We start from the raw sequence: 17,753 nt of genomic DNA on the forward strand, positions 1-17,753 counted from the left end.
TTAGGATCATTTTCCAAGTTGCTGTTTTAGTGACAGCAAGTGTTAGACTTGTGTTTTACACCGACATTAGGCTCTTTTATTGTCCTGGAAGTGGTAGGTCCTTCTTCTGGTAGGACACCTCCTTTGGTAGGTGATATGCTTTGGTCCTTCTCTCAGACTGAGCTGCAAAGGGTTGTACAGCTTTGGTCTTTGTAAAAGTTTTTTTTCCAGAGTGAGTGAGATTTCTGCCAGCTTCTCCCACAGCAGGGGGTTTATCCTTGCATGAGCTGTGGAAGGTTGTTTTCTCCCTTGCCAGTCTGCTGGGGGATCTCTCTTCTCCTAAGCCAGGGTTACTGATGCTTGCTTAAAGAGTATGGGGTTTTGAGTTGCTCATTAGAGACAGTCAAAAAGTCATCTTTCTAAAAGGAAAAAAGAGAGAGTGCAAGAGAGAAATAAAACCAAGTAGCGAAATAGCTTAGGCTGTACATAGTATCTTTAGAACAAATAGATAAGAAAGGAGTTTAATCCCCCGTTTCCTCCTGTGAGCCACCTGGTGATGAGGAGAAGCACTGAATATTTAACTTTAGAGGAAGACCATGCAGATCTAAATGCTATGGTCTTCTCTCCTACCACTGACTACTTACGAGTAAGAGAAGGTTCCAGTGTCTATGCAATTAGATGTCACAAAGGAAGGGAAAAACATGAATCCAGCCAGTGTCTTCTACCATGTGTCTCTCCTTTGTCATCTCTCAGGACCGCCCATTTCTGTGGCAGGGCACGCACAGCAGGTTGCTGGAGTACTGCCAGCCCCTCCTGGGGACTCTGCCCCAGGATATGACCCTTCACTCATGTCCTGGGAACAAAGCTTACCAGAAATGGGGGAATCTTAACATTTCAGCACCTTGGTTTCTTCCAGATGGAAACAGGAAACCTAAATGCTGAAATTTCCCTCTGAATAGTGCATCCAAAAGCATCATGCTCTGCTTTGAAAAAAACCCCAGAATTTTGGTTTTAGCTGAAGCAAAAATGGTACTGAAATAATGTGATGCAGTCATTTATAATCTTCACTACATATACACCTAGATGGGATATAAGTAGAATAGTATTAATATGGTAATATACTATGACAGTCATTGAAAGGAAACATTAGGTCAAAATGACATTCTCTGATGCTTTTAGATAAAAGATTTCACCCAAAAGACTCATCGCTGCAAAACATTCTGGCTTTGGCAAGGCTTCAGTTCCTGACATACGGCTATTTTATTGACAATGTTTGGTTCAGTCCTCCCCATGCTCCAACGCCTTATAGAGGGAGGTGGTCGAGCTCTGGAGGCCTGAGGCATCAAGGAGCTGGTATTCAGACTTTCCTGACAAGCGAGACAGACCTACTTTGCTTCATGATGGGGAAACATCTCTTGTCTTGAGCTTTTGGAGGAGAGACTCTTGGAATTGTCCACACTGTCTTTACCTGGCTCCCAGATCCTGTGGTACCTTCTTTGCTATCAAAGCATTTGAGACAACAGTAACCCAGTTCAGGGAATATTGGGTCAGGTCCTGCTTGGTAATAGGCTGGCTAAACTGGGACAGATTGGTGATGTAAAAAATTGCCTAGGGATTCAACTTCTGGAGTTCCTGAGTGGGTAGCTGGCTCTGTTTTGTGCTTCTTGTAGGAAAATATGGGGAAGCATGGTAGAAGTATGGCTCAACATTTTTCCAGGCACTGACCCAGCCCCTTTGGAGCCTTAGAAAGTAGGGAACATAAAAGAGAAATCTTCAGATTAGGCAAGGCTCTGTGCTATTTGCACAGGGTGGACTGAGTGTTTGTCTCAGCTACAAGGTCATGTTGGTTTTGACAGCATGATTTCTTTTTGCTTGTCACAGAGATTCCCAACCTTCACAGACCCATAGGCAGCAATAATATATAGCTAGTGTGCTTTCCTCTCTCTTTTAACCCGGACTAGAGAGGCAGGAATCTTGAAGGGTATTTAGGATAACATCATCTCCCAAAGCCAATGCTTGGGGACTGCTGGTCCATCAGCTTGGGCTATGATGTCTAAACACTAAGTTCTCAGGAGTGACTGGGTGCAGTCTCCAGTGGGCTTCAGTCACGCAGGTCTGGGGAGGGAAAGAGGAGCACTGGAAATGAGAGGTGGGTGTTCTAGAAGCATTCAAGCCTCATCAGTGTGATTTGCACTTCCAGTATCCCCTAGCTATCTTTGAAAAATTTCCTCTGAATCTCTGTGAGCAAGTGACAGTTGGGCTGTCAGAATGCCTATACGCAGCAATACCTGCAAATAACTAAAGCAAGCCATTTGCATTGTAACCAGTGCTGCAAATGTCACACTTCAAGCCAAATGAATATTTTATGTGCAGATTATAAGCTTCCCCAGAAACCAAAGGTTTACAGGATGCAAGGAGAAATCCTTACAAACTGCTACAGGTAGCAGTATTGTAAAAAATGCAGTTTTTATGGAGGGAAAGTCATTAGCAAGAACTTGCCACCAAGACTAGAGAATGCCTAGAAGGGTTTGCATTTCAAACTGCTCAGCTAGTTGCCTAACAGCTTGGAAGGAGTCTAGATTTGAAAGCTTCAGTCAAGATGTACCAGAGTTTGGTTTTGGGTTTTTCTCCCCCTACTCCAACCATCTTCTGTTGATCTCTCCAAACAACTGTTTTCAGGAGAAAAAGCAAATGAATTAAGAACCCAGCCACAGTTCTGTCAAAATGAATCAAATGAGAACGTCCTCAGATTTCAGTGATTCCTAATTACAGGTGGCATAGGGTGCTTTAAAATGAAATACTTCAGATATACTTAGTTTACAAGGAAATATCCCCAGTCTTTGAATATTTCTGATTTCTCAGATTTTCAACCCCAAACATGAAGTATGCAGAGTCACTCGTGACTCAGAAACATTGGCTTGTGTAAACTCGTGCTGCTAAACTATAAACAAGAAAGGCGCCATATAAACATTGTCATTGGTAGTATAGTGCTGACATGCTAATAAGGACTCAAAGCTTTTTCCCATTTTGATCGGTTTAGCTGCCCAGAGGAGCCATGCAACACATTCGTAATGTAAGAAACAGAAGACAAGGAGGCAGTCAGTCATGCCAGCGAATTCATGGCTGCGATGGAGAGAGGTGTAGGGTGAAGCATACTTTGAGGTTGAACGGCAGCACAGGGGCTCCGACCTACCTGCCTTGTGCTGGATCCCTGCCCCTTCATGTGCCTAGAGGTCTCAGTGGTAAGTCCACACCGTAGCCCAAGAGTGGGCTCAGAGACAGAAGGGAGCTCCCTGGGCTCCCACATCCCTCCGGACCCCCACCTCGCTGTGCCTCTTGCTGACACAGGCACGGCAGGCAGCCTCGGACAGGCTGTGCCGGCACTGTACTAAGCTGCCTGACAGCGCGCAAGTGGCAGAGCAAGAAGTTGGGCATGCTAAAGCCTCCAGAGACTTGGGCATGAGGGCAGCTTTGTAATCTCACTGTCTGGTCTTAGGGCAGCCTTTGGGCACTCCTCAAGACCTCCAGCCCTGAGCAGCAGGAAAAGTGAGGGATCTGTGTTTGCAGAGCTGTTGCAGCCTTCTTCTGTGGTCTATGGCATTGACTCTGGCTGCAGATTCAGTGCTGAGGCAGAAGCAGGGGACATGAAGGTGAAGGTTGTGTTACAGCCAAGCACTGGCTTTCAGGTACATCTAATTTTGTGATTTTCACACTTTGGATATAAAAATGGAAATTATTCCTCATGAAGAATATTCTTACATTATACAGTAGGTGGGAAAAGAGGGTATGAAGGGTACTGGCTGTATTAAACCTCTGGTCTTACAGTATGATTTCTGCATTGGTAATGAAATGCAGTCAGTCCAGAATCTGACATATGCTTGAGGAAGGTACAGAGCAATGTCCTTGCCCGTCTCATCTGCTGTCTTGCTGAGAGCAAAAGCCAGAGCTGGTTTCTTTCCTTAAGGAGCGGAGAGCCTAATGACTTTAAATACTTCATAAAATTAGACCGCATAATGCTAAGAACATTAGTTTTAAGTTCAATAATTAAGTATAAACTAAGACCTTGAATTAACAAAGCTCTGCTGGGCGCTTATTAATAAAAGGAACAGATTAAGAATAGAAAGTATTAGCAATGGAGAGTTAGCATGGCTTTCTTTTTTTTTAGTCTCAACTCTAGAAGTGTCAGGAGCAATCAACTCTTCAGACTATTAGAAGCTGGGAATTAACTACACCTTTTCCAGAAATAATTCAGTAGCTCCAGTCAGCCCCAAAGATTTTTGCCTTTCAATCCACCAGTTACTTCAGTGAGCACATCTCTCTGGATATTACTAAAGGAGCAAACTCCCCTTTAAGGAATAGAAGCTTGAGGGCCATAGAGACCAAGGTCATGGGAAAGTAAATGGGTGCACAAAGAGTCTGCGAACCTGTGTATAAAGCAGGTTGGGATTATAGTTTTGTTCAACTCAGAACACCAGAGGCAAAACCTCCCTGATTACCCTGAGAAGCCCCCATGTCCACTGACTGAGAGAGAGGTGGACATTTCTTACAGAGCAGAGCAGCATAACTAGAGCCCAAATTTCCTGTGATCTAAGCTGTTGATCAAGGTTTAGTCATTCTTCTCTGGCTAGACAATACGTCCAATTCTGAGCAGTGCCAAGCACCATTAGTGCTCACTGATGCTCAGCGGATGCAGATTGACTCCAAGCAGACATTTCTTTTTTTAACGGTTTGTGCTTGTTTTTAAGCAAGGATTAAAATAAGCAACATATTTAATTTAATAAATAATGGATAATGAAAATAGTAGCCCCAAACAAAAAAACAGCGAGTTTTTTTCTTAGTGCCATTGAGACAGCAAATTCATGAGCCAAAACTTCAAGGGTGCTGAAATTACCACCCTCCCACTGCTGCTACCAGGGCTTGGGGAGCTTCAGTAAGTCTCCAGATTTAGCCTATTTTTATTAAGCCCACACAGCCCTACTCCGCACCTTTGTAGGTCAGAGAGGAACAGAGAGAAAGAAAGACTCCTCCAAAACGGTACAGGCAGACAGCACAAATTGAACTTGCAACTGCGGTAAATGTGTTGTCTTGCCTAGCTGCCTCCTTTTACTGCCACAGTCAGTTTAAGTGCCACTTGCTAGCAAGGCATCTCTGACAGTGCAGGCAACTTTTCTGAGTTCTCTTTTGCTTTTCCACCCAATACTGAATCTACTACAAAGGGGTGCGTGGGACAGAACAGAACAACTACTCATGTGTAGCTTCTCCAAGGCTATTAGTTTAAGCTGCACTTAGCTGGCTGGCAAGAGCAGAAAGGTTTGTTTTTTGAACACAGATGCTATCAGGTGTATTTTATCTGGGTGACATTTACAGAAAAAAAAAACAGCATTGAAGAAATGCAAGCAAAGCATTAAAGTATCAATTCCATCCAAGGCTTGCGTTTTCTCCAGGGAGGATCTGAGGGAGAGGAAAGGGAGGGTGTCTCTTCTTTCAGTGGCAGACGGTATTTTGTGTTCTCATGCTGAAGTGCAAGATTATATGTCAATACCTCAGCTGTGGCAGTGCATAGGAAGAGAGAACAGAATAAAACATAGTTACCTTTCAGAGCAGGCAGGGGTGTTGGGACTAGACATTTGAGCATCTGGTTCAGACCATGAGCTTGCTGGTGATTTATCTAGGAACATCTCCTCCCAGGTAGTGGGATTTGTGCAGAAAAGATTTGCTGTCTTAATGCTGGAGTCAGGTTACTGTCTTTTTAGCAACAAACATGCCAAGTGCACTTTCTTCTCTGCTCTTGAATTCACATGGTTCAGTGGCAGGGATGGCTCTTACTCCGGGTCTTGAGATGCCAACTGACGGTCTGGCTGAACAGCATCAGTGGTGATGTCCTTCCTTCACAGGCAATAGGAGAAGGGGGCAAGGAGTCTTCTCTTCATGTGTTTCACTGCTGGGATGGAAACAGCGCGAGTCAGACAGTCCCCTCCCTCGGCAGCCGCAGGCAACGGTCAGAGCGGAGAGGATCGCGGCTGTGTCTCGCAGCAGGCAAGGAGGGAAGGGAGGGAGGCTGCGAGCTCAGCTCACAGCAAAGTTTGTGCAAGGTTCGCTTTAACCCTTTGGTGCTTGCAAGCAGTAAACAAGGCTAAGTTGGCTGCCAGTTGTGGAAGAAGACATGAGCCGGGGGACAGGGTATCAGTTTCTCTCTCTGGTTTTCTGGAGGGTAAACAAGTTTTTATTTCATGCCTCTTCGGAGGGTCAGCTGGTGAGGCTTCCCAGCTGGGCTCTGTCTGGAGCCGGGGACAGGCATCACATGCCAGCTGAGACCCTCAGGATCAGCCCTAAGCATTGCTCTTTGGCATTGGTGCTTTTGAGGTATTTCTGTCGGTGCTCAGTGTCTGATGCTTTGGGGAAGGCTCTGCAGCTGGTTTAGTTTAGAGGCCATCTCTCCCCTGAGGAGTTTGCAACTATGCGTGAATAAGCATAACCCCTATTTTGCTCTGTTGTGGGCAAAAATGGTTTTCACCAATTTATGAATGTGTGAAGCAGAGGTCTACCTACAAGGCCCCACAGAAATGAGGCAGGAGGAGCCAAAGTCAGGGTGAGAACCCAAACCATCCTGATCCTTCTGATTGCCAACTCTTTTGACTTGCATTTCTTCACTCCCCCGGACTGACGAAGAATGTTTTGTGACCCTGTTACAGTTACTACAGAAGTAAGAGTAGACTCTGTATCGATGAACCTCTATAACTTTAGCTGTGTGTGTGTTTCAGGAAGGAGACAGGGGAACAAAATTTCCTTTGCTTTCTGCAGGATAGTTGAATCTGCTGGGGGCAGAGGCCAGCTTGGGAGGCCTCGCAGGAGGCCCCAAGGTTTCGCTGGCAGTGACCGGCACACAGGCGGGTAGTGACAGTTTGCAGCTCTAAGCACTGAGCTGTGCACAGCTGGATTTCATGTGCTGTCCGAGCAGCCGTTCTCCATGCCCCTTGTCCCCTAGCAGATGGATTGGCTGGAGGCACTTCACATGGTAAGCTTGACCCACAGGCCTGCAGCTGGTCATTTGGCTGGTGGTAGTTCCCAGTGCCTGGCGGTTGTCCTTCATGGCCTGTGCTCGGGCATGCGGAACAAGGCTCCTCTCTGGAAAAAGGATCCCACACAAAGATTTGAGGAAGAGGATTTCGTTCCCCTCTCTGCATTTTCTTGTGTCGCAAGGCAGAGATGTTTCCTCTCAAAATTTTCTCCCCCAAATAGTTCTCCCTTTTAGACCTCCCACGCCACAGTCTGAGCAGAAGGGCCAAAGGCTAATGAAACCTGGAGCTGCACAACTCTTTCATCCTCCCACTGGTCCTTCAGGCGTGTGGATGAGGCCTGGGCTGGATGGCTGTATTATATGTTCATCTTTCTAATAGCTTCAACCTCTGGAGCTGACAAGCACAATGTATGATTGCATTGTAGCACTATTTGGATAAATAAAGTGTAGCCCCTGGAAAAAGTACAATTCCCCCACACTTTTGTGGTGGGCAGGACCCTCTGAAAGCCAAGCCTTATAAGGCAGCTTTGATTGCTGATTTCCTTTCACATTTCTTTCATTGTAATACCATGCATGGTGCCCAGTATTGCAGTCTGCGCCATATATACTGAATTCCCTGCTAGACACATAGGAACAAAAGTACTGTCATAAATCAGAAGGAAGACCATGCGTATTTTGCCCTGGAATCTGTACAATTATTCCTTTACAAACAAACTGCCTGATAGCACCTCCAAACCCTGGACACACACCCTCTTATTTAAGCAGAATTAAGTGAGAGCTCTATATACTGGGAATAATGTTCCTGGTTGAGTTACAAGACCTAGAAGAGGCAAGTCTATGTTGAAATGCTGTGACCCTGCTTTCTAAGTAATGCTAATGAGCAGGGCTGAAATGAAAGGTTCTCTTTCCTCGTCCATGCAACCCGGCTTCTCTGCTCAGCTTATTTTCCCTTTGTTGATTTTGGAGTAAATTATCTCTCCCTTTTGTAGGACAGAGCTGCTGTTTGCCGGATGGGCACGCTTAGATTTCTTGTTTCCATTGTAGAAGTGTATAATAAAGACAGATTCATTTTAGATAATGCCACAGTTTATACCAGCTGAGGCTGATGAATGCTTGACTGACAGATTGCTGAATTCCTGAATTATTGAGAAGTACATAAGGCTTTCTCTTTATGTAAATTCTTGGGCCAAACAAATGGTAAATTTGTGCTGCGTAAAATGAAGGTGTTCAAATTCGCCTTGGAGACACACAGAGATATGAACCCAGTGAAAGTTATTTTTCAAGCAGCTGTTGAGAATTTGGAGGCAGAAGATGAGGGGTTGGTTGGGTGCTTTCCTCTGCGTTATTTGACCCGCGTATCAAGTTTTATATCAGATGTGCCATTTGACACATCTTTCTCACAATGGTCCCACACCAGTCTTAGAGTGAAATTTGGATTTAACAAAGAACAAATAAGATCTCTGAATGGTTGTTAGTTGCTAAAGTCTATATTTTCCCATGAGGATTCTTCTGTTACCAATTCATGAGTCCTGTGAACACAGTAAGTGTATACTTTGGGTCTTTACAAATTGCTTTCAGTGCAGCTGCAATGAACAGAAAAAGAGCTGTACTTTCCTCTCCCTGAGATGTCCCCTTTGCAGTGGACACATCCCAAACTGGTTTCTTCAAGCCCGGAGCTGCAAGGACTTTCCATCGTTCTGGGCTGTTTGTGTGAGGGAGGGTCAGGGCCAAGCAGAGGGTCTTTTGCTGATGTAGATGCTGATTCTTGAACTCAGGAAAGAACCACACTTTGGTCAGTGCCTATGCCTGTGTCAGAAATGACAGCGAAAACAAAAGCAGTAGCTGAGTCTTCACTATTAACTGTGCGAGACAGAGAGTATGTATAATGAGAGCAGGCTTTTAACTCAGAGCTGTCTAATGTCTGAAGCGTATTCTGTGTTTGGACATATTTTCCGCCTGTTGTTTAGAGGTTACAGTCAATACCAGCTCACCACTTCTCTCTTCATTATGGTCATTTCCTTTTCTTCTGCTAAAGCAACTTCTCTCCTCTGTATATGTGGTTAATCTCTGCCTGGACAAGAGCTTGGCTGATGGAGCCGCTGTGCTGAGCCAAGGCAGCCCCACTTGCCTGGAGTTTCACTGGCTTACAAAGGGCTTAGGGGAAGATCTCCCACTTGTCCCCCGAGAACACTGCTAGAAACCTGCACCAGATGGCTTAGGAATCAACTCAGCACTGTGAGCCTCTAGTAGTAGTCATTACATATGGCAATAATAATCATACTTAGCACTTCCATATTTTCTAGTCATTTTACAGTTACCCGGTCCCTCAGTGAGATGCAGTCAGGCAGTGAGGTGGGCTGCCAGGTGTCCCCTTCTTAACAGCTTTTGTGGCTGCTACAGGTTGCGTAGCTGTGCAGTGTGGCTACACACATTGTGTGGCTACACAGCTCTTCCTTGGAGAGGTGCCCAGCCTCTCCTCACCCTTGTACACAAGGTACAACTCCTGAGGTGCCCAGCTGATGTTAGACATGTTACACGGTAAAAGACCTGTCCTTTACCCTTCCTCCCTTCCTCATCCCCTTCCATGGCCAGCCACACGTGTGCCAGGAAGCCACTTGCTGCCCCGAGGGGCATCTGGTAACTGGAAGTGCCTGAGGTGGTTGTTCTGGGAGTTGTTCCTCTGATGATCAGGGTGGTCCCTAGTTTCCATCTGGAAGGCTACAAGTGCTCAGAACAAGAGGAAAGTCACTATGGAAGTGACACTGAAGGAAGTGACAGCTCTTTGTGCTCTTTGCCTTAGCAGAGTGGAATCTGCTGTAAACATGTTTTTGTCAAATATGTTTTGTTTTTTTAGCCATGGCACTGAATGACAGGTGATCTTACATCACCAACAGGCATGTGCAGAACATAAAAAATCATATATTAGTAGATTTTGAATCAGGAGTCTCTAAATGTATGTTTGGACTTTCAAGTATTCATTACTCATTCAGATTTGGATGAAATAGGTCTAGCAACCACCAACTTTAAAGGAGAAATACCACAGTCCATTGGGTGGCAGCCTTGAAAGCAAAGAGAGTTGCCTTGACCTTGTTTCTTGCCTAGGTCACTAAGGGCCCCAAGCAAATGTACTGACTTCTCTCTGCCTCATTTCTTTCGTATGAGAAGGGAAAAATTATTACTACCTCTCCCCTATCAACAGTCTGTCCATACAAAAGGCTACACAAATGCATGTGGTCATATGTCCACTGCTCCAGCAGGGCTGAGTGCCTTTCCCCCTGTGCATTCCCACACGATCTTGTTTTGCCCAGTACAGTATGCCTGAAATTGCTTATGTGTTTGGACTAAAAGAGTTTCGTTGTTTTGAAAGGCTTCAGGCTGTTTTGACAATTTGGCTTTGTTTTTAACTTTTGTCATCAAAAATATTGCAATCCTTCAGTTTATTTATAGAACTAATTCTCCCACAGATTACTGAAGATATTCAGCCTGGTCTGATGTTACTGCTAATTTTTGGGAACATTTCTAATTTGATTTACTGTTGTCAATGAAGGGCTGCATTGTCCTGCACAGAATTCTGCCTGAAACAGTCCTAAGCTTTGTCCTGGTGAGTGAGCTTGGGAAGGACCTTGCAGATCCCCCAACAGTGTTAGCGCCGCTCACAGACTTCCTGTGCTCTAGGGGAGCTGATGAGAGCTAGCTCAGGTGGGGCTGGGTGGCACTGAGCAGGGTCGTATGGACATCCCTTGGAGCGGGGGCCGCCTAAGCAGCAGGTTCCAGCTGGATCCAAACTGCAGGGGTACTGCATTCACTCTCCACCAAGGTCCCACACAGCTGCTTGTGGGCCTTGGCAAAAATTAATGGAGCGATGAGTCAGGCGTAGAACTACAACTAGGTATCCTGTTCTCTAACCTATAGTCTGGAGTGTTCTAATTTCCTCTGAGGTAGGATAGTTCTCACAACAGTGCTTATTTTTAGGGAGTTCAGTACAATTCCTAGATCCAAGAGCTTCAGGTAAGTCTGGGGAAGCTTTGGGATGTGCTGATGATCTGGTTTTGGCTGGCCAGTTGCTAAGATACAACCTGAGAGGTGCTTGCTTGGCAGTGAGCCACTCTGGTTTAGTCACTTGAAGCGGGCACTCATTTTTAACACTCATTATCCAAGCTTGTCTTACAGCCCATCTGCACGGCTTGCCGGATGATCTTAGCATGACTGATGACAATGCACAATGAATGCTGACAACTGGGCCCTATTTTAGCAACAAGATAATGGACTGGCTTCCAGGAGACTCGGTTGTTACTCTGCATGATGGACAAATAATCCATGTGGACAGTGCAGCATTTGCCAGGATTTGGGTCACTCATAGGATTTTCTTCTTCCCATCTGCATGACAGGGCTGGTGTGCCAGGGGAGACTCGGCATAGACCTCAGCAACAGAATCAGCACCTTTACTGTGAATATCTGTGAAATGTGCATGCTTTCTCCTTTGGTGCTCTATTTGTTTTTCCTGAAATTCTGGGTATTCTTGATGGAGCTTCAGAATATACTTGTTCTCCTCTTGCTTTCATTTTTATTCCCACCTCATTTCCCCGCAGCCTGGCCCCATCCTCTGTCTGTGGACAGCTTGAACTGCCTTCGGTGTCAGTTAATGTTGCTCCATAGACAGGCATGTGAGTCACTCTCGAGCCAGTGAGTACATGATCTCACCGTCACCACAAAGCCTGTCTCACCCTGCCTGGAGCTGAGCCCCTCTGCCTGCAATGAGCCCTTTGACTCCTGCGGGCTTCACACAGATCTCTGCCTACAGGAACAGCTTGCATGAGTGAGGCTGAGATGTGATTCCCTGAAAGGTGCTTTTCACAGCGCAGATGATGCTCAAGAAGGTTTCAGATACAATCAAACATGTTAAAACATGTGCCTCTCCTCCTGTTACAGTCAAAGGTACCACCTGAACTTGTCAGGCAGCACTGTGATTGCAGTGCTGATCAGAAAAAGGCTTTTTCTTCAGAGTTCAAATCCTGAGCAGAACTTTCCTAACGCTGGAGTTCATTCTTATGCAGAATGGGATTTTGGTCTGAGCCCAAAGCTAATAGACTCAGGTACTCACTAACGCACTCCTGGCAGGGACCCATGAGGCATAACTTTCAGAATCTTTAAAATATGAACAGATCTTCCCTGAATGCATTTGCTAACCAAATCCTCCCAACCAGATCATAAAGCTGAATATACACGGGCTAGAGTATGGGGAACGCTAGCTGCAAAACAGTTAAGCCCTTCTCCAGAGTCTCCAATGTCACATTATTTGCATGATTCACAGTTAACAGATGGGCTCATGCCTATATTCAGGGGGGAACGGTTCTTCAACTGCAATCATTAAATAATAATAATGACAGTTTATACTGAGAGGAAAACAATTTTTGATGACCCCATTACATCATTTTTTACTTCTTTGGTTTGTTTGTTTTAATTCCAGTCTTAAAGAAGAAAATCCCTTTTCTCAGTTCTCATTTACAAAATATGCAGCTGAGAGGACTCTGCCCACCCACACACTTCAACATTTCAGATATCAGCATTTCCATCCAGGGCGAGATGAACTCTTTCTAAACCCCCCTGGAGGAAATATGGTTGAAATTCTTACAGCAGGAGAGTGAAAAGCAGTGGTAGATGCAAACACCTCCATCTCTGCCCTGCCGCTAGTTTTCACTGTAATTTTGAATAAACCCTCTCTTCTGTCATATTTGTTCTATACAGGAGATTACAGTGCAGAAATCCTGAGCCACTGCCAGTTGTGCTAACAGAGATGTCAGTTTTAGGTTAAAAAAAAAAAAAATCTGCAAATGACACAAAAGCCCATGCTCCTTCATACCACAGAAAAGTCACTGAGGTAATTCTCTTAGTCCACTTTGAAGAAGTGGTCTTTTTTGCCATGGCTCCTTAAGTCCTGCTCTTGCTTCTGCCCCAAGGCATCTGTATGTTAACAACTGCCAGTTACGTCCAAGGAGCCCCTTAGATGTGTGCTGTGACAGAGGCCCCATGCGTTGCCCTGATCCTTTTCGATGGCATCCCACTTGTTCAGCTGCCAAGTAAAATAGTTTTGATGTATTTTGTGATTCATTGGCTGAAAAGAAGATAAACTATTCTCATTCAGCTCAGGTGCAATAGTAGGAACCAAACATTACCAGTGAGATCACATTAGGGACGGGTCTTGAGCCCTAGTTCCAAACTGCAATCCCCAGTTGGACTTCTAGAGCACTGAAGAGGAGGAAGAGCAAGGAAGAGATAAAAATAAAGGCAGTATGAAGACAAATGAAGAACAACTGCCTAGTGTGACTGTGTGTTTGTGTTCCCACCCTGTTTCATCAAAGGCCTCTTTATACAACTTCTTTAAGCGTCTGCTGCTTACCAACAGTGGAGACAGGATGTTGGCCTAGGCAGGCTCTCAGTCTGACTTGAGACAGCAGTTCCTATATATTTATGGTAAAGCCAGGGGTGTTCCCATTTGATGCTTTTTTTTGTCTAATAGCAGTCACAAGTTCCCTCTTCCCCAGCCTCTGGGTCAGTAACAGAACAAACTCACTTAGCTCACTGGCCAGTTCCGCTTAATTATCATTCATTTCTGGTGAAGCAAAGAATAAGTTGTCACTGTGTGTCTGTGTGTTTAACTAGTGTGCCTGATTATTAATAGCCAGCTTTGGTCCCGCTCCCAGCCTGTGTGCCGTTCTGTCTCCAGGATCAAGCTGTTTGGGAAGTCACTGTTCTGTGAAGAGACTGGACAAAAAGCTTATTGAACATCCCTTCTTTTTTATCAGAAGACTGGTTTGTCTCTATTTATATTTAGCATGTTATCAACAAAAGTTGCTTTATTGCTTCACTATTCATGGGTGAAGACATCTTTTTGATAGTGACAAACAGCTCTTCCCAGAAACATTCACCACATGGTTCTCCTGCATGGCACACACAAAGTGCACTGCTTGGTCATATGGTCCTTCTTTTCTCAGGCCCCAAGTGCACACCACACACTGGCTCACCGCACAAAAGCTCTCTTCATTCCCGATAAAAACAGGAGGTTTTATCCATGCCCCAGATCCACATTACCAGGCTCTTCCAGCTTCTTAAAACCCAGACTTCTCTGGCGTGTAGGCATCAACTCCAAACACTGACCATTTTGCCCTGCAGATCTTGTACCGAACTCAGACAGCGCTCTTTCGAAGAGAGAGAGGCTTCTTGTCCTATGAAACACTAGGAAGCCTCCTTGATGGGCAGTAGTGGCCACAGGAGATGTGCTTTGCAATAGGGGACAATACTGAGAAGAGATACTTTACAGATGCTGTGCTGTTGCTGAGGGCTATTGGTGAAGACTAGCATTTTCTGCCAGATCCCTGTTACTATCTAAATAGCAGTTTCATGTTCCCAAATTAAAGGATATTAAAACATTCTGGGCCAGGTTTACCCTCCAAACACCCATGCAACTCCCATTGCAGATGCAAAGGCCATTCAACCTCTCACTGACAATAAACAGCTTTAGGAAATGCTAAGTCTGTATAAGTGTCTGTCCAGTACTAATGCTACTCTTTGCAGAGCTTTCAAATGGTCTATTTTTACTCTTTGAAAAGATAGTAATTAGCTATCTTACCAGCTAATGCCAACAAAATCCCCATTTTCCAGTTCCTAGGATTTTAGTTCCATGCAATGAGAAGCAGGCATATTGTCTGCTTCTGCATACAATTCATTATTGACATTTCTTCCTGCTTCAGCTGTACTTCAAATGACAAGCTCAATATAATCAAGAAGAAAGAAAAAAGCGGGAATAATGCAATGAGCTGCTGCTCTATTTTTTAAGTTATAACAGGAGCATACACTGTGTGTGTGATGTTCTGGTATTCTCAGCAGGGGTCAGTCCTGTAAAGATTATCCTGGGAATAAATTTGTGCATTTAAATGGAATTCCAGTGTAGGAGATTAGATTTCTAAGGAATGTCACTGCTTTAAAATGAGGAAATCTCAATGTCAGTGGGCTCAGAGCAGATACAAAATCAACAGCTATAAGATTCTTACACCAATCTATAAAAATGTCTGTATGTGAACTCCACCAGACTGCAGTGAGGGGTCTGCCTGGTTTAATGCAACCAGTTGAGTAATCACACAGGTAACTCAAGAGATTATTCACCTATCACAGAGAGAGAAAGCCTCTGTACTGGTGGCCAAGGCTTGGAATAGCAATGCTTGGCTGGGCTGCACTGCGGCCTTGGTGAAGCTGTGCTTTCCACAGGCACCCTTCCACTTCCCCATGCTCACTTCCCAGCGCTGGGCTCTCCAGAGGAGCGCTTTGTGAGTGGGATGCTGGGGAATCCATCACTGACACTGCAGCTGGCTCCATACCCAACTTGCCTACCAAGAGCCCAGTCCTGTGCGAGTCCTGAAGCAAATCTTGCTGTGCAGTAGCATCACCAGGTAGGGGGCTATAGCGATCCTTGTTTAGCATCCCCTGCAGATTTGGGCTGAGCTTAATATTGGGATGGGTTCTGTGAATACTTCCCTAGCCACCAATGTTTCATGCACTCCTGGTCGCTTGGTTATTTGCGAAAGCTGAACTGCTCAGTAACATTGCTGGAGGCTAAGAGACGGCTTGCAGCACCCAGAGGTGCTGTGTTCCCCTGGGGGCTGCATTAGCTTACCTAATGTCATTTATTTGGCAGACCCTCTGGAATTCACCATATCCATGTTGGATGTTATCATGGCCAAAGCCCAGCATCTGCAGCCTGATGTGGGCAGTTATAAGTCACTGACAAGTCCTTGTTGCTCTGCACAGAGCAGCGATTGGCCTGTTATCGATGTTACACTGGACTTGGCAGCTTATGCTTGTAACTCTGGAGAAGCCTTGTTAAAACCTGCTGGCAGTCAGGATACATGTTTTTACAAGGATAGAGGGTGGCTGGTCTAGAATTTGCTTAGTTCCTCAGATCTAAGCTACTCCTTGCTGCTTTAGCTGTAGTATTGGTGTCCCCAGCCCACGGTCCCCACACCAACCAAGTACTTTAATTTCCCTCCTATTCCTGATAACTCTTCCTGTCCGTCGTCCATCCTCCTTTCCAGAGCTCTCCTCCCTCACCCCCAGCCCACCTCAGGCTCACACAAGGCTTGCAGGAGCAAAGCCAATTCATTGCAACGTTCGTATTTCAGTGAGTAGGTCATATTGGACAGGACTGCAGTGGAAAAGCATCAGTGGGCAGCTGTTTCCCATTTATTCACATGTAACTTTCATAGCGCTATCAGTGGAATATTAAACAAGGTTTTAGCATCTGCTTTTTTGGTTGGTTGGGTATCAGCCAACTGCTTCTGAATTTCTAGATTCACTACGTGTCTGCGTATGTCATTAGCAGGGTTAGCTTAATTTTTATCACCCACTGCCACAGCCAAACCTCTGCAGCTCTTAGCTCCTTTGCAGCACATAATTGTTGGCTGCAAGTATCTGATTCTTGTGGCTTCCATTGCCAAAGCACAGCATGGGCTTTCTTCTATTTCACAGGGACGGTAGGGAAGCTCCGGACTGTACTAGAGTGAAAAGAGCTAGTCACTTATGAAAATGAATGTGCCTCTTCCCTGGTGAAAAAAAAAAAAAAAAAAGAAGCTTTAGCCTGCCTCAGCTGGGTTTTAAGTTGGATTTTGTGGTTGTGGCGACAGTGCAGAAATTCACTGGCTGATTCACTCTTGCTGGCCCAGGGTCACATCAAGGTATTCATGGCTATATTCCAGATATAACCCCAACGACATCCCAAGAGATCACCGTCTGTGGTGGGCTGCAGCTCCTTGAAGCCTCCTTGCATCAGTCAGTTCATGCTTAGCTCTCTCTCCCGCTCTAGGTTCTGGTGAACAGTGGCTGCTCCAAGTGTGCAGCTGGCAATAAGGAAAAGCAGGTGAAAAACTTGTACCAGAAGGCACAGATGCAGTCTTGTAAGTCCTACAATTAGATGGGCACCTTCGCTCTGCACCTGTTTGTATGTCCACCCAGCAGTGACTTGGGTGAACATATTCCCTTCTTGCTGAAAACAGAGTTATCAGGAAAGGGAAAAAACACCTCCCACTGCCCATCATAGCGATTTTCTTCCCTGCAGCACATTTACCAATGCTTCAGCCAGTCTAGTTTTAAATAATGCATGTGCCACCAATTACGAGGAAATAGCAAAGGTGAAGTGTATTTTTGAAGCTGGCAGTGATTTTGCTTTGGAAGGTTCCTCTGATGAGACTTTTTGTCCATTTCAGTGATGTATCGTAAATTCTGCTGTGTGGCAAAGTCCAGCCCCCGAAGAAGAAGGTCTGAAAACCCTGCAATGTAACCAACTCTGCTACTTTAAATTGAAGTTCTCTGGAAGGGAATTTTAATCTCTTCCTGAACCAGCTGATGATCTTCTTTTACTAAGTTATAGTGGGAAGATTTGAATTTCTCTTGCCCTTTCATATTTTGAGATATTTCATTTTCAGTGACTATAATTACACAAGTAACTTCCATGTTGTGGAAAATCTTCCTGTGTTTTTTGATGTATGGTCTATGATATAGGGGCTGTCTCATGCCATCAAATATTTCCGATACTCCGGAAAACATTTTTTTAAAGCAAATGATGACCATAGAGATTTCTTTCCTGCTCTTTTTCACAGAAGAGCATAATCTCAGGCCTGATCATAAGACAAGGTTCACAAATGAATCATTTCTTTCAAATCAAACCTGCATTAGTAGAACTTGGTACATCAGTCTCTACATTCACACA

General features: G+C 45.0%; 1 protein-coding gene and 1 long non-coding RNA gene across 3 annotated transcripts in view; one reads left to right on the forward strand and one right to left on the reverse strand.

Annotated features, from left to right (window-relative positions):
• Positions 1–17,753, forward strand: part of DCX (doublecortin) — a 142,012-nt gene that overhangs the window by 21,701 nt on the left and 102,558 nt on the right. The gene's annotated exons all lie outside the window — the stretch shown is intronic.
• LOC135329538 (uncharacterized) lies at positions 351–6,262 on the reverse strand. The gene is made up of 2 exons (XR_010391004.1): positions 5,572–6,262; positions 351–398 (listed from the first exon to the last, which is right to left on the reverse strand). It is a non-coding gene; the product is annotated as an uncharacterized LOC135329538 (long non-coding RNA).

The sequence above is a fragment of the Dromaius novaehollandiae genome, chromosome 11 (assembly GCF_036370855.1).
Source record: "Dromaius novaehollandiae isolate bDroNov1 chromosome 11, bDroNov1.hap1, whole genome shotgun sequence".
Lineage (NCBI taxonomy): Eukaryota > Metazoa > Chordata > Aves > Casuariiformes > Dromaiidae > Dromaius > Dromaius novaehollandiae.